Source organism: Sinocyclocheilus grahami, unplaced genomic scaffold, assembly GCF_001515645.1.
Source record: "Sinocyclocheilus grahami isolate Dianchi unplaced genomic scaffold, SAMN03320097.WGS_v1.1 scaffold588.1, whole genome shotgun sequence".
Taxonomy (NCBI): domain Eukaryota; kingdom Metazoa; phylum Chordata; class Actinopteri; order Cypriniformes; family Cyprinidae; genus Sinocyclocheilus; species Sinocyclocheilus grahami.
In genome coordinates, this window is record NW_015505767.1 from 267,345 (window position 1) to 282,692 (window position 15,348).

At 43.8% G+C, this 15,348-nt stretch overlaps 1 protein-coding gene and 1 long non-coding RNA gene across 2 annotated transcripts in view; one reads left to right on the forward strand and one right to left on the reverse strand.

The window, feature by feature from the left end:
• LOC107557024 (neurexin-2-like) overlaps positions 1-15,348 on the reverse strand; it is a gene marked incomplete at its 3' end in the record, with an annotated part of 379,214 nt that overhangs the window by 257,526 nt on the left and 106,340 nt on the right. The window lies entirely within an intron of this gene.
• LOC107557049 (uncharacterized) lies at positions 40-7,944 on the forward strand. The gene is made up of 3 exons (XR_001605345.1): positions 40-335; positions 7,582-7,704; positions 7,805-7,944. It is a non-coding gene; the product is annotated as an uncharacterized lncRNA (long non-coding RNA).

Below are 15,348 nucleotides of genomic sequence, written 5' to 3' on the forward strand. Positions count from 1 at the left end.
ATCTTTTTCCTCCGGATCCCTTGGATGGAGAAACGGCGTGGCTCATCCGAAATGGGTATGCTTTGTAGATTAGATCTTGGACTAGCTCTGAGCCCTGACCTTGCCAGCAACTTTGGCTTGGATTTCTACATGGATGAGATTCGGGGAGGAACGAGGCACGGAGATTTACTTGCATTAATTCACCTTAAAAAATGCAAACGGGTTTACTCGCCACAGCAACAACAGCTGCGGGTCCCGAACCTCCGTGGTGAAGGTGGAGGGATCTTTTGTTCGTTTGTTAGTTTGCGTTTAGTATGCAGCACATGACTTTACAATCAAGGAGCCCACAGTCTCAGGTGAGTAACTGTGGAGTGGTAAAGGGATTGTGTCTCTGTGATATTTACTACTGTGATACGATCTTGCCTTCAGAGGGGGGCAGCTGCATACTTCAAATACCCGCCAGTTAACAATCAGATTATGGTAAATAAGCTTGGATGTTTGTGCCTCCGTTTTTTGCTGGTTGTTGACAAATGCGCGAATAGGAGAAGGACAGCAGAGAGAGAGAGGGAGCAAGTGAGAAAATAAGCTTAAGATGAAAGAGAAATGCAGCCGCCTGCGAAATAAGCACTTGTGAAAATCATGATTCCTTCTATTCCTCTTTTTCCTGTTCTGCTGAATGCCAAGGCCACGTCAAGGACATGATATGCTCATTTAAGCTCATCGCAAAGCCATTATACATTCAGGATTACGAATTAGCTTAGTTTGGGGCCTGGCTCATTAGTGAGATCTAAGATTAGAGTGAATCTTGCTGCTTTGTGTGTGTGTGTGTGTGTGTGTGCGTATGCCAGAGATGGGCACTCGAGTTAGTGACTCGGACTCGAGTCGCATTTTTATAGACTCCAGACTTGACTCAGACTCGACCTGAAATGATTTCAGACTTGACTCGACTCGAGGAAATTTTAAAAGCTACTCGAGTCTTTTATACTTAAATACTTATATAACTGATATTCAAAAGGCGGACCGCATTCGCACCCCGGCATCCATCCGGACCTTGAGCTGTAACACAGCACCATTTTAAGTGAACAGCGCATCAAAACAGCGGAGCGGATCACATAAGCGCTCAGGGTCGTTTATGGTAAATATCTTTCAATGCTATATCCTTTTGTATTTTTATCAAAAGCCAAACGCGCTTTAGTCAAGCCCTTTCAGCTCTGTGCGCTTTCTCTCTCTCTCCGGTAGGGATGGGCGTATCGATACTGACGCGAGTATCGAAAGTATTGATACTCAAACTAAAAATATCGATACTAAGGTGTGTTTTATTTACCAGTGATTTTGTTAATTTAACAAAAATATAATGCATGCAATATGCATTGAATTGGGCGAATAACCTTTGTTAGCGAGTAATTGTGTAGGATAGAACTATTTTCCTGCTCATCGGAACATGCAAATGTTGCAAGACAGAACCAATCGATCACAGAGAGTGTTCACTCACTGCTGACAGTGCATTCAAACAGGGCTGCTTTTCCCAAAAGTATCATAAGAAAGCATTAAAGCTTTTGGTAACGGCAGCCCTGAACAATGCTTATCAGAGGACAGAAGGACAGTTATTTCACAATAAACAAACTGAAATTGTAGCCTACATAGTTTGTGCAATTACAGTTATTTAAATTGAACGCTGAAATATAATATTGATCATGTTCTATTCTGTAATGTTAATAGAAATCATACACTGTCAGAATAAAAAGGTTGCATTTTATGCATGCAACAGCCTGTCACTGGCAGTCCCTTATGAAAATGAACCATGGTTTTACTAAAGTGACCATAGTTCAACTGTAGTATTTATAGATTTGAATCATGTGTAAACAAAAAACATATCTGAACCATGTGTAAACAAAAATATAACCTAATAAGTTACAATTAAGGCATATTGAATGTTAAAAATCGTTTTAAACAAAGTTAAGTGCTTATTATTACCCATTTTACTCTTAGTAATTTAATACATTTCATCATTTAAAAGTTTAGTGCGGAAGTATCGAATCGGTATCGATATCGATGATACTGCCTTGAAAAATATCAGTATCGTGTCGAAAACAAAATAAGTGGTATCGCCCATCCCTACTCTCTGGACGCGCGCCGGCGCCAAGTTTAGAGCTGCGGATGACGCGGTTATTTTAACAACAACAGAAAAAACAAAATACAGCAGAAAACAACAATGGTGCAAATATAGTTATTTTTCATACTATTTATCTATCTATAACCTATGACTCTGTTCAAACCAGATGTGACAAGACGTTTATGATCTACATTTAGCATTATTAATCTGTAGGCTAAGGACATTTCAAAAGAATCATGTAATTATAATTGGGAAAATTGTTGTTATATGGCTAGGATATTACTTAAATTTTTAAATTGCTAGTTATCTTTCTTTTCTGCTCAAGATGAGAACGTTTTGATTATTGTAGCTACATTGTTTTTAGATAATCCTTTAAGTAGGCTAAAATATTAAAATAGTATAGATTTCAGGAGGAAAACCCTGAACAGAAACAGTATTTTTTCTGTCACATGGCCTCACATGTCTAAATGTAAAAATGTCAATACATGTAAAAATTGTTTTGTTTTTTTGTTTGGACCTCTGCTTGGAAGAAAATATAGAGGACACGCCTTAGAACCTTAACTGAATACCCCTGACTTATAAAATAAAGAAATACTTTATTTGTATGGTTTTGTAATATCTGTTTCCCATATTTCCTTGTGTGTCATGGTAGATCTTATTATAAAATTTCATTACAGAAAAACAGTTTTGAACATGGTAATGGATTTAAAGGGGTCATATGATGCGATTTCAATTTTTCCTTTCTCTTTGGAGTGTTACAAGCTCTTGGTGCATAAAGAAGATCTGTAAAGTTGTAAAGACTAAAGTCTCAAATCCAAAGAGATATTCTTTATAAAAGTTAAGACTTGTCCACGCCCTCCTAAAACGCCTCGTTCTAACACGCCCCCACATGTCTACGTCACTGTGTGGGAAGATTTGCATAACGCCGCCCAAATGTTCATGCAAAGAAAGGCGGCGTAACTTTTATTCTCACTGTATTATTGTTGCCACCGCCGCCATGTCGTGAAGGCGCTGCGAGCTTCGTTGTGAAAGCGAAACTACTTTGTTTGGCCTTCCAAAAGAGGACGATATCCGCTTCGTCATGCCTAGAGCTGATCCGTGCTGGTCGCTGATGAAGTACATCAACTTCGCGCTGTGGATCGCCGGATCGGCTTTCACCGTGGACGAAGCGGAGTCCAGCCCGGGATCGTCACATGTGGTTGCCGCAAGCCTCCTTCGTCGAATCCGCCGGGCGCCGCTCACTCAAGCTGCTGAGTGTTTCGTAGTGAAAGCGAAACTACTTTGTTTGGCCTTACAAAAGAGGACATAATGTTTCTATAAAGTGGGGCAGTTCCAACTTTGCAAGGACAGTCTGGCACTTCTGACTCACAGCCTGTAAGTAAGTTTTTTATATTTAAAGAATTTGCCTGATTCAAACGCGAGTTTGAGCAGTGTAGAGTAGCGCTTGTTGTTTGTAATTTCTCCGATCACAAATGCAGACAAGGTTTTATGTTTATGTGGCACAATACGCAACGCAAAGCGTAAAAACACAGTATAAGTCATTATAATCAGTAATTATGTCCCCACTGGATGCAACAAATGCCTAGTTGGAATGGGTTTTATTGGTTTTGTCTCGTCACGCCAGGACACATGGAAACACAGTATGGTTAGGGCCGTAACATTTCCGCCGCATAAACACATTTCATTACACCAAATACACAAAATAATGTTCTTTTTAGCAACATCATATGACCCCTTTAAAAGATAGCCTATAAATAACAGGCTGGATGTACATCTTAACACGTCCTTTTTTTTTTTTTACAAAGCAGATCATAGAATACATATGTTGTCTATAGCCGATAAAACAACTTCGTAAATAGGAAGATTTCAATACATGAGGCTTCTGAATTTGATTTTTTTAGCCAGCCATTAAATGACTTGAGACTCGACTCGGACTCGTGACCAAAGACTCAAGACTTGACTCAGACTCCAGCGATAAAGACTTCAGACTTGACTCAGACTACTGGTTAAAGACTTCACACTTGACTCGCACTCCAAATTAAAGCCTTGTGAACATCTCTGGCGCGTGCGAATGCATTTTAGTTGGCCTTAAATTAATATTAAGGGTTCATTAAAAGTTAAGGTAAATTTAGAGCATTTATGGCATAATGTTGAAATTGACTCCTCCCTCATTTTCTTTAAAGGTGCATTAAGAAATATTTGAAAAACGCTTTTGACCACATTGTCAGACCGAGTCCCTAAACACACTTGCAGCCAATCAGCAGTAAGGGGCGTGTCTAGTAATGAAAGGGAGAAGAGAGCGCTCAGTGAGTGCACAGGACGGATATTAGCAAATCGACTATAGATGGCGAGAGATGGGAGATAAAAAAAAATCAAAAAAAGAGGAAGATTTCGGAGGAAATAAAATAGGTGAGTTACATTGATTTTGCTTTTTCACACATTCGGTGTTGGCTTTTGTTTGAATATGCTGCGGCTGGCAGGCATAGCAGATTCCGCCATTGTCGCTGCCAGGGTTGTGTACGTATGTGTGGGGCGGAGTTATCAAAATAGGGGCGAGGTCCTGTTGGGGTATGGGCGTGTTTGTTTCGGTGCTTTCAAATATCAACATTGTTTGGCAAAAATCGCTTAGTGCACCTTAAAAAAAAGAAAATGTAATCGTCACATGTGGTTGCCGCAAGCCTCCTTCGTCGAATCCGCCGGGCGCCGCTCACTCAAGCTGCTGAGTGTTTCGTAGTGAAAGCGAAACTACTTTGTTTGGCCTTACAAAAGAGGACATAATGTTTCTATAAAGTGGGGCAGTTCCAACTTTGCAAGGACAGTCTGGCACTTCTGACTCACAGCCTGTAAGTAAGTTTTTTTTATATTTAAAGAATTTGCCATTGATGATTCAAACGCGAGTTTGAGCAGTGTAGAGTAGCGCTTGTTGTTTGTAATTTCTCCGATCACAAATGCAGACAAGGTTTTATGTTTATGTGGCACAATACGCAACGCAAAGCGTAAAAACACAGTATAAGTCATTATAATCAGTAATTATGTCCCCACTGGATGCAACAAATGCCTAGTTGGAATGGGTTTTATTGGTTTTGTCTCGTCACGCCAGGACACATGGAAACACAGTATGGTTAGGGCCGTAACATTTCCGCCGCATAAACACATTTCATTACACCAAATACACAAAATAATGTTCTTTTTAGCAACATCATATGACCCCTTTAAAAGATAGCCTATAAATAACAGGCTGGATGTACATCTTAACACGTCCTTTTTTTTTTTTTACAAAGCAGATCATAGAATACATATGTTGTCTATAGCCGATAAAACAACTTCGTAAATAGGAAGATTTCAATACATGAGGCTTCTGAATTTGATTTTTTTAGCCAGCCATTAAATGACTTGAGACTCGACTCGGACTCGTGACCAAAGACTCAAGACTTGACTCAGACTCCAGCGATAAAGACTTCAGACTTGACTCAGACTACTGGTTAAAGACTTCACACTTGACTCGCACTCCAAATTAAAGCCTTGTGAACATCTCTGGCGCGTGCGAATGCATTTTAGTTGGCCTTAAATTAATATTAAGGGTTCATTAAAAGTTAAGGTAAATTTAGAGCATTTATGGCATAATGTTGAAATTGACTCCTCCCTCATTTTCTTTAAAGGTGCATTAAGAAATATTTGAAAAACGCTTTTGACCACATTGTCAGACCGAGTCCCTAAACACACTTGCAGCCAATCAGCAGTAAGGGGCGTGTCTAGTAATGAAAGGGAGAAGAGAGCGCTCAGTGAGTGCACAGGACGGATATTAGCAAATCGACTATAGATGGCGAGAGATGGGAGATAAAAAAAAAATCAAAAAAAGAGGAAGATTTCGGAGGAAATAAAATAGGTGAGTTACATTGATTTTGCTTTTTACAAAGCAGATCATAGAATACATATGTTGTCTATAGCCGATAAAACAACTTCGTAAATAGGAAGATTTCAATACATGAGGCTTCTGAATTTGATTTTTTTAGCCAGCCATTAAATGACTTGAGACTCGACTCGGACTCGTGACCAAAGACTCAAGACTTGACTCAGACTCCAGCGATAAAGACTTCAGACTTGACTCAGACTACTGGTTAAAGACTTCACACTTGACTCGCACTCCAAATTAAAGCCTTGTGAACATCTCTGGCGCGTGCGAATGCATTTTAGTTGGCCTTAAATTAATATTAAGGGTTCATTAAAAGTTAAGGTAAATTTAGAGCATTTATGGCATAATGTTGAAATTGACTCCTCCCTCATTTTCTTTAAAGGTGCATTAAGAAATATTTGAAAAACGCTTTTGACCACATTGTCAGACCGAGTCCCTAAACACACTTGCAGCCAATCAGCAGTAAGGGGCGTGTCTAGTAATGAAAGGGAGAAGAGAGCGCTCAGTGAGTGCACAGGACGGATATTAGCAAATCGACTATAGATGGCGAGAGATGGGAGATAAAAAAAAAATCAAAAAAAGAGGAAGATTTCGGAGGAAATAAAATAGGTGAGTTACATTGATTTTGCTTTTTCACACATTCGGTGTTGGCTTTTGTTTGAATATGCTGCGGCTGGCAGGCATAGCAGATTCCGCCATTGTCGCTGCCAGGGTTGTGTACGTATGTGTGGGGCGGAGTTATCAAAATAGGGGCGAGGTCCTGTTGGGGTATGGGCGTGTTTGTTTCGGTGCTTTCAAATATCAACATTGTTTGGCAAAAATCGCTTAGTGCACCTTAAAAAAAAGAAAATGTATATATATATCATGGTTATGGGCACTTATAATGAAAGTAAAAGGGGCCTTTTACTTTTACTTTAAAGCACTTAAATGTAATTATTTTGTTAAAAATATATATTATTTGAATTGTTATTTAAATCATTTTTTACAGTCATTTTATGGCTTGCCATGGCAGGAAAGTTGTCAAATTGCACATAATTTCACTAAAAAAGCTTAGATGATGAACTTTTCACACAAAAAAAAATCACGTTTATCAAAACATGTTTATGTCTTGTGGCTATTTTATTGAAACAGTGAATATTTTAATGTTTAGAAATTGGCTCTGTTCACTTCCATTTCAATTCACCTCACTGTAATCTTGATTTTTTTTTATTTTTAGAGAAAAAGAGAGACAAGTGAAAATTAATTTCTTTAGCAATCAAGATCATGCTGTCGACTGAGCTCGTACTGAATCTAGAATATTTCTTAAAGTATTGCGAAGATATATTATGGAAAATCAGTATTAGGCAGATCAAGCTTATGGTTTCAAATGCAGACATTACTCTTGAACATAAAATCAGCTGTTAAAATGAGTCAGCTGTTTTGCTTTGCCACTAAACTCACCATGATATATTACCACTCCCACAAAGCGGTCCTGTGTGTGACTGCATCCAACACACTCATATTACACTGCTGACCTTTCAATTGCAGAAATCCACTCTAAAAATATCATACCGGTTCATATCTGTATGTAAAACAGCATCGAAGGGTCCCGCCGAGCCGCAGTCTAAACAAGGGCCTATCTCTGGAGGGCTCATGGGCAAATCATTCCTGTTCACAGGCTTTGGGCCGACCTGCACAGCCTCTTCAGTGGGCCAGTGAGGTGATTAATCACTAACCCCTTAATCATGACCAAAGGTCCCGCTTTAATTAAAAACAAAGTTCTCTTTTTCATTATTCCACTCCAACTGAAAGACGATAAGAACATATCCCCAGAACATATTACTGCCGGGGCCCCCACCTCTGTCTCTCTCACATCCAGAGACTGCAAAAAGTGATGAAGAAACATACTAAAGCCACCATCTTAACCAAAGTAGCAGCCAGAGATTCACCTGAGAAAGACCTTTGGGACAATAAATTGTAAAAATAGACAATATAATAAAGTCTATTACAGAAAACACCTGTTTATTTAGTTGTGTGTGATGATAAGTACTCATTTCTTTTGTGCAGGTTATAAGCATTTCTTATATAGGTTGTGCATTCAAAACAAGTGGAGAACTGTATTTCAGAAATGACCTGTCACTAAGCTCCGCCCCTCTTGGCTAGTGTTGCTAACTCAAGACAAACATGATTTTCCAGTGCACTTTGCTGACAAAGAGGTAAAATTGACTGAATAGTATTGTTACAAATAATAATCATGGCCCGGTTGCATGAAAACCCTTAAGTGGTTTGACTTTAGGGTCTCCCTGAGGGGGATAAAATCCCTGAGGCAAGGGCTTTCTTTAAGAGAGTTACAACAAATGTCTTAACTGTCAGACTTACCTGAGTGTTTATACATCTTAGATTTAGGTTTATGGCAGAACATGGCAATGGAGACCCGGTTTCTTTAGTAATAAAATCTCCCACAACAAACAGAACATAACAGACCATTGACTTTTAAATAGGTTTCATCTTTACTACAAAAACGGCTAAACCACAAAATCTGTTATGGAGATTATTAAAGAGATCTAGGCAAACAACATCCTGTGAGCTAACCAGCTTAACAGAATTGGAAACAAGAAAATGTAAACCAAACCACACCAAAGACAAAAGAGACATTCTTTTATTAGATGGAAAAAGAAGAAAACATCCAAGCCTGCCACTATCCATCAGTCACGAGACGAAAGCCTTGCATGAGATAATTGTGGAAGTGATAAAATATATATATGAAAATGTAGTTGTTTATTTTTTTTTTATTATTATTATTTGTATAGCACTCCTCTCAATGCACATTGCTTCAAAGCATAACTTTTTATTTAGAATACCTTATTTTGATCAGTAAAATGACCCTGTGCTTGAGTTCAGCAGATGACTTAAGAGAGCTTTTTTTTTTGTTATGGTGAAATGGTTATTAGGACTTTGCTGCAATGCATAACAGATTTTAAGGGAACACTTGAGTGATTAAGGGGAAATACTTAATGATAACCTTAGATCACCTTGATAGTACCTCAAGTGGAACCTTACACTCCCAACAAAATCGATAAGTTTAACCCCATTCATAAATTTTAAAGGGGTCATATGATGCTATTTTAAAGATCATTAGTTTGTGTATTTGGTGTAACAGAATATGTTGACATGCTTTAATGTTCAAAAAACACATTATTTTTCAAATACTGTATATTATTGTAGGTCCTCTATGCCCCGCCTCTCTCAAACACGTCGTTTTCAACAAAGCCCCCTCCTTTGACAAGCGCAGTCTGCTCTGATTGGCCAGCTGACCCAGTGCATTGTGATTGGCCGAACACCACAAGTACGCGTCGGAAATGTAACGCCCCTTACCATAATCGCGAGCGTCAGCTTTCAAAGTAAATATCAAGACAGTTAATAATGTTGTTAGTTTTACTATCAGTTCAAGCCCGAAAGGGCAACAGAGTCACGTGATGGACACAGTGATGATGCAGTACACAAGCCGCGGTTAAGACAGCTGACGTGCTATGATTTCTGACAGGCAGTTCACTCTCCTGAGATGTCTGGCGGCTGCATTCGTGAGGTTCGCAATTGGATTTGGCGGAGGGAATGGAGACGGTCAAGTCCCCATCTCCTTCCTCACCCGCCAGATCCGGTGCCGGCATCTCTGGGATCGGAACCCCGTTCCGCGGTTTCTTCCCCCCTGGGGAACGGGCTTGAAGCTTCGCCTATCTTCCTCCGAGGAGGTTGATGTGGAGGGCGTAGATGAAGATTTGCCCCCTCTCTCAGCACAGTATGCAAATGTGGCGGGGGTTTGTGACCACGGCTATTAGGCGATGCCCCAGGTGGAACAGACGCTCGCGAGCTATCTGTCCCCTGGTGCGGCATCGTCCTTAAAGGTTTCCGGCATTGCCCTCCAAGCCATTACGTACTACATCTAACTTGATGGGCAAGGGGTATACGGCTGCAAGTCAGGCTGGTGTGTCTGCACACCATGGTGGTGTTACAGGCGTACCAAGCCGACCTGCTAAAGGAGTTAGATGAAGGCGAGGAAGTAAAATCGGATGATATCTCTGAACTATGCATAACCGCTGATTTGTCTCTCCGCGCCACCAAGGAGACCGCCCGTGCCATTGGGCGGTCTATGGCAGCTCTAGTGGCAGCGGAGAAGCATCTCTGGTTGACCCTGTCCGACATTAAAGAGAAGGACAGGGTCTTCCTCATAGACGCCCCACTTGCGCCTTCTGGCCTGTTCGGCGACGCCGTCAATTCAGTCGTCGACAGGTACCAGGAGGGTCGTAAACAGGCGGCGGCGTTCCAGCGGTTCCTCCCTCGCCACTCTCTTGATCTGGGGGCTGCTGGGCGGGAGCAGCCCTCGCCATGTACCTCCTTCCTCATAGCGCAAGGCACAAAAACAGAGCGTCGCTTCTCGCGCTCCGAGTTCAGCGGGGCTCTAGGTTGGGGACTTCGAAGTCGAAGCCCGATCTGAGGGTCGTGCTTTTCAGGGGAAGTCCTCGAACAAAAGGCCCTGACATGAGAGGTTCAAGACCTTTGAGGGGGCGGCCCCTACTGGGGACGAGCGGGGTGCACCGCATCATACGGTGTCCGTCTCTCCTCCGTGCCCTTCGGAGATCTTTCTGCCAACCCTGCCACCAATGGTGCTTCAGGGCGCAGCGGTCTCCAGCGAGCGCTTCCCTCAGTCTTTTTCGCCCGGAAATGTAGCAGAGCTGAGGGGTTCGCTACCCCTTCGGGGGTCTCCAGAGCAGCTATTCGGCCGTCTCCTGCCAGTCCTCCGCTTCAGGGCACCGAATTAGCAGCTACAAGTACACCGGAGGCCAGTCTCGAGAGACTGGTTCCCTTAGTAGACTATTTAGCAGTGTGGAAGCTACTGCCAAATGTGTCTCGTTGGGTTCTGCATACTGTAGAAAAAGGCTATCGCATTCAGTTCGGCGCTCCTCCGCTCCCTTTCATCGGGGTCTTTCCCACACTCGTGGGCCCTGAGCAGGCTCTGGTATTATAACAAGAAGTGAACACTCTCTTGAGGAAGGAGGCCATCAAGGTGATCCCTCCTCACGACAGAGAATCCGGGTTCTACAGCCGGTACTTCATTGTTCCGAAGAGGGATGGAGGGTTGCATCCCATTTTAGATCTGCGTCAGTTGAACCGCTCAGTCATGCGACTGAAGTTCAGGATGCTCACTATCAAGTCGTGTCTCATATCAGGTCCGAGGACTGGTTTGTCATGATAGATCTAAAAGATGCGTACTTCCATGTTTACATCCTTCCTCATCACAGGAAGTTCCTGAGGTTTGCTTTCAGGGGCGAAGCTTATCAATATCGGATTCTTCCTTTCGGCCTTGCACTCTCACCCCGCACTTTCACGAAGTGTGTGGATGCTGCTCTGGCTCCCCTGCGACTCCAGGGCATCCGCATACTGAGTTACATCGACGATTGGTTGATTTTGGCTCAATCAGAACATTTGGCGGTTTTCGCTAACATGAAAGAGCTGGGGTTAAGACTAAACGCCAAGAAGAGTGTGCTTTCTCCATTACAGAGAACCACCTATCTGGGCGTGGTGTGGGATTCAACCACGATGCAGGCACGGTTGTCTCCTGCTCGGATCGAGTCGATCCTCACTGCAGTCGCGAGAGTCAGAGAAGGCCGGTCACTCACTGTCAAGCAGTTTCAGAAACTGCTGGGTTTGATGGCAGCTGCGTCCAACGTGATACCTGTTGGCCTGCTGTACATGAGACCCCTACAGTGGTGGCTCAAGACCAAGCGGTTCTCCCCGAGGGGAAGCCCGCTTCGCATGATCAAGGTCACGCGACGATGCCTACGTGCCTTGGACATGTGGAGGAAGCCTTAGTTCTTGTCTCAGGGCCCGGTGCTGGGAGCTCCTTGTCGCTGCTTAACGCTAGCGACGGACACTTCCCTCACCGGTTGGGGTGCGGTCATGAGTGGCCACCCTGCCCATGGTCTGTGGAGCGGTCACCATCTCACGTGGCACATCAACTGCCTGGAGATGCTGGCCGTGTTTTGAGCTTTGAAGCACTTCCTCCCGGACCTAAGAGTTCGTCATGTGTTGGTGCGCATCTTTGGTGTTGGGGGTATCTCTTATATCAACCACCAGGGAGGTCTGCATTCGCTCCACTTGTACAAGCTGGCACGCCAGATCCTTGTGTGGTCCCAGGGCAAACTCCTTTTGTTGAGAGCAGTGCACATCCCTGGTCATTTAAATATGGGAGCAGACATCCTGCCGAGGCAGGGGCCGAAGCCCAGGGAATGGAGGCTTCATCTCAAGATGGTGAAGCAGATTTGGAGAATTTTTGGCCAGGCTCAGGTGGACCTGTTTGCGACTGTATGACATCGCACTGTCCCCTCTGGTACTCTCTGACTCATCCGGCTCCACTGGGGCTGAATGCCATGGTACAGACTTTGCCGAGGCTTCGTCTGTACACCTTTCCCCTGATTTCTCTGCTCCCGGGAGTTCTGGAGAGAGTGTGCCGGGACGGGGTCCGTCTGCTGCTAGTAGCCCCGTTCTGGCCGGGCCGAGTATGGTTCTCGGACCTGATTTCCCTTCTTGACGGCTCTCCATGGGAGATTTCCGTCAGGAGGAATCTCCTCTCTCAGGTGGAGGGTACGATTCTCCACCCCCCGCCCGGAGCTGTGGAAGTTATGGGTGTGGCCTCGAAGGGGGCAAAACTCCTAGCTTCCGGTCTCTCAGCCAAGGTTGTTGAGACCATCCTCCAATCTAGAGCTCCCTCTACGAAGAAACTGTATGCCTTGAAGTGGAAACTTTTCACTTCTTGGTGCGGAGATCACCAGCTCAACCCAGTTAACTGCCCGGTTGGTACAGTGCTGGAGTTCCTGCAGGCCCGTTTCTCCGCAGGGTTATCCCACTCCACCCTGAAGGTCTACGTGGCGCCCATTGTGGCTTACCACGCCCCTCTCGGTGGCCAGTCAGTGGGCAGACACCCCCTAGTTACACATTTCCTCCACGGTCCGCTGAGGCTGAGGCCCCGGTACAATCTCATGAAAGCCTCCTTTTGAGCCTATTGAAGAGATTTCTGATCGCCTTCTCTCGATTAAAACTGTTTCTTCTGGCTATATCTTCTTTAAAGAGAGTTGGGGATCTGCAGGCCCTCTCTGTGGCCCCTTCCTACCAGACTTTGCGCCTGGCTTGGCCAAGGCTTTTCTTTACCTTTGACCAGGTTATGTTCCTAAAGTCCCCTCTGTCATGCCACAGCCTATCGTACTTCAGGCCTTCTGTCCTCCTTCCTTCAGTGAACCCGACCAGCAGAAGCTTAACTGTATGTGCCCAGTGCGAGCACATATCATTTATAATAATAATTTAATTTAATTAATTTAATTTATGCATTTAGCAGACGCTTTTATCCAAAGCGACTTACAGTGCATTCAGGCTATAAATTTTTTTTTTACCAGTAAGTGTGTTCCCTGGGAATTGAACCCACAACCTTTTGTACTGCTAACACAATGCTCTACCACTGAGCCACAGGAACAGTCCACAGAGCTGCCCTGTGGAGGAAGGCGGACCAACTGCTTGTGTGCTATGGTCCCCCTAATAGAGGTCTTCCTGCTACTAAACAGACCCTCAGCCGGGTCGATGCTATTTCTACTGCTTATGAGTACTCTGATCTCCCCTTGCCATTGGGGGTCAAGGCTCACTCGACCCGAGGTATGGCGGCCTCCAAGGCCTTCTTTGCAGGTGTGTCCATGCAGGACATCTGCAACACAGCGGGATGGTCCACGCCCCTCACGTTTGTCAGGTTCTATGACCTAGATATGCGAGCCACTCCTGGCTCTTCTGTTCTCTCGTCCTAGCTGTTCTCTTCCACACTAGGCAGGGATGTGCAAGTCTGGCGGTGTGGGCATACTCATTCCCATAGCGTTTTCCAACGCAGCTCGAGTTCCTGAAGGGGAACAACTCCAGGTTACGTATGTAACCATGTTTCCCCGAAGGGAACGAGATGCTGCGTCTCAGGGCCATACTTCCGGCATCCCTGCAAGCGCTTGCTTCATTTCTAGAAGCTGATTCTGGTTCCACCTCACGTGCTTTTATAGCTTCCTGGTCGCTACGTCACCCGCCTATGACGTCTCACCCTTCCATTGGACTGATTACACATGTGACTCTAAGCGTGGTCACGCTGAAGGCGTTCCCATAGCGTTTTCCAACGCAGCGTCTCATTCCCTTCGGGAACCATGGTTACATATGTAGCCTGGAGACAATTTCTTAACTTAAGGGCTTTGTTGCAACTGCAACTGATTACATTAGTGTAAGTGAATGTTAAGTACCACTATTAACACTTTAGTTACTATTCACACTTAATTTACCTACTGATTCATATGTAATGACATTAAAGGGGTGGCTCATTGCGATTTCACTTTTTTAACGTTAGTTAGTGTGTAATGTTACTGTTTGAGCATAAACAATATCTGCAAGGTTACGAAGCTGAAAGTTCAATGCAAATGGAGATATCGTCTTTTAAAATTCTGGTAGTTTAATGCCTACAAAAACGGCTGGTAGGGACTACAACAAGTTACTTCCCGGGTTCGTGACATCACAAACCCAGATAAACCCCGCCCTCAGGAAAAGGTAGCAAAGGGGGAAAGGCCATGCTGCGCTGCTTTAGAGAAGAGGAAGAGAAAACTAGGGGTGCACATAAAAATCTAATCTATTCTATATATGAATTGCGATTCTGTCTTCTAACGATTCTAATGGATTCACATGTTTCAAAATCAATGTTCTAAAGCAGCGGTTTTTAAAGGGGTCATATGATGCGATTTCAATTTTTCCTTTCTCTTTGGAGTGTTACAAGCTCTTGGTGCATAAAGAAGATCTGTAAAGTTGCAAAGACTAAAGTCTCAAATCCAAAGAAATATTCTTTATAAAAGTTAAGAGTCAACCACTCCTACCTAAAACGGCTCGCTTTAACACGCCCCCACATGTCTACGTCACAATGTGGGAAGCTTTGCATAACGCCACCCAAATGTTCACGCAAAGAAAAAAGGCGTAACTTTTATTCTCACTGTAGTATTGTTGTTGCTGCTGCCGCCATGTCGTGAAGGCACTGTGTGTTTCGTTGTGAAAGCAAAACTACTTTGTTTGGCCTTCCAAAAGAGGACGATATCAGCTTCGTCATGCTTATGAAGCCCGGGGTCGTCACATGTGGTTGCCGCAAGCCCGCCCGCCTCCACTCACTCAAGCCGGCCCCTGCTCACTCTAGGCCTCTGACCTCCGCTCACTCTAGCCCGCCGTGTGTGACGCTGTGTTTCGCTGTGAAAGCGAAACTACTTAGTTTGGCCTTCCAAAAGAGGACACGACTAGAGATCAGTGGTTAAGT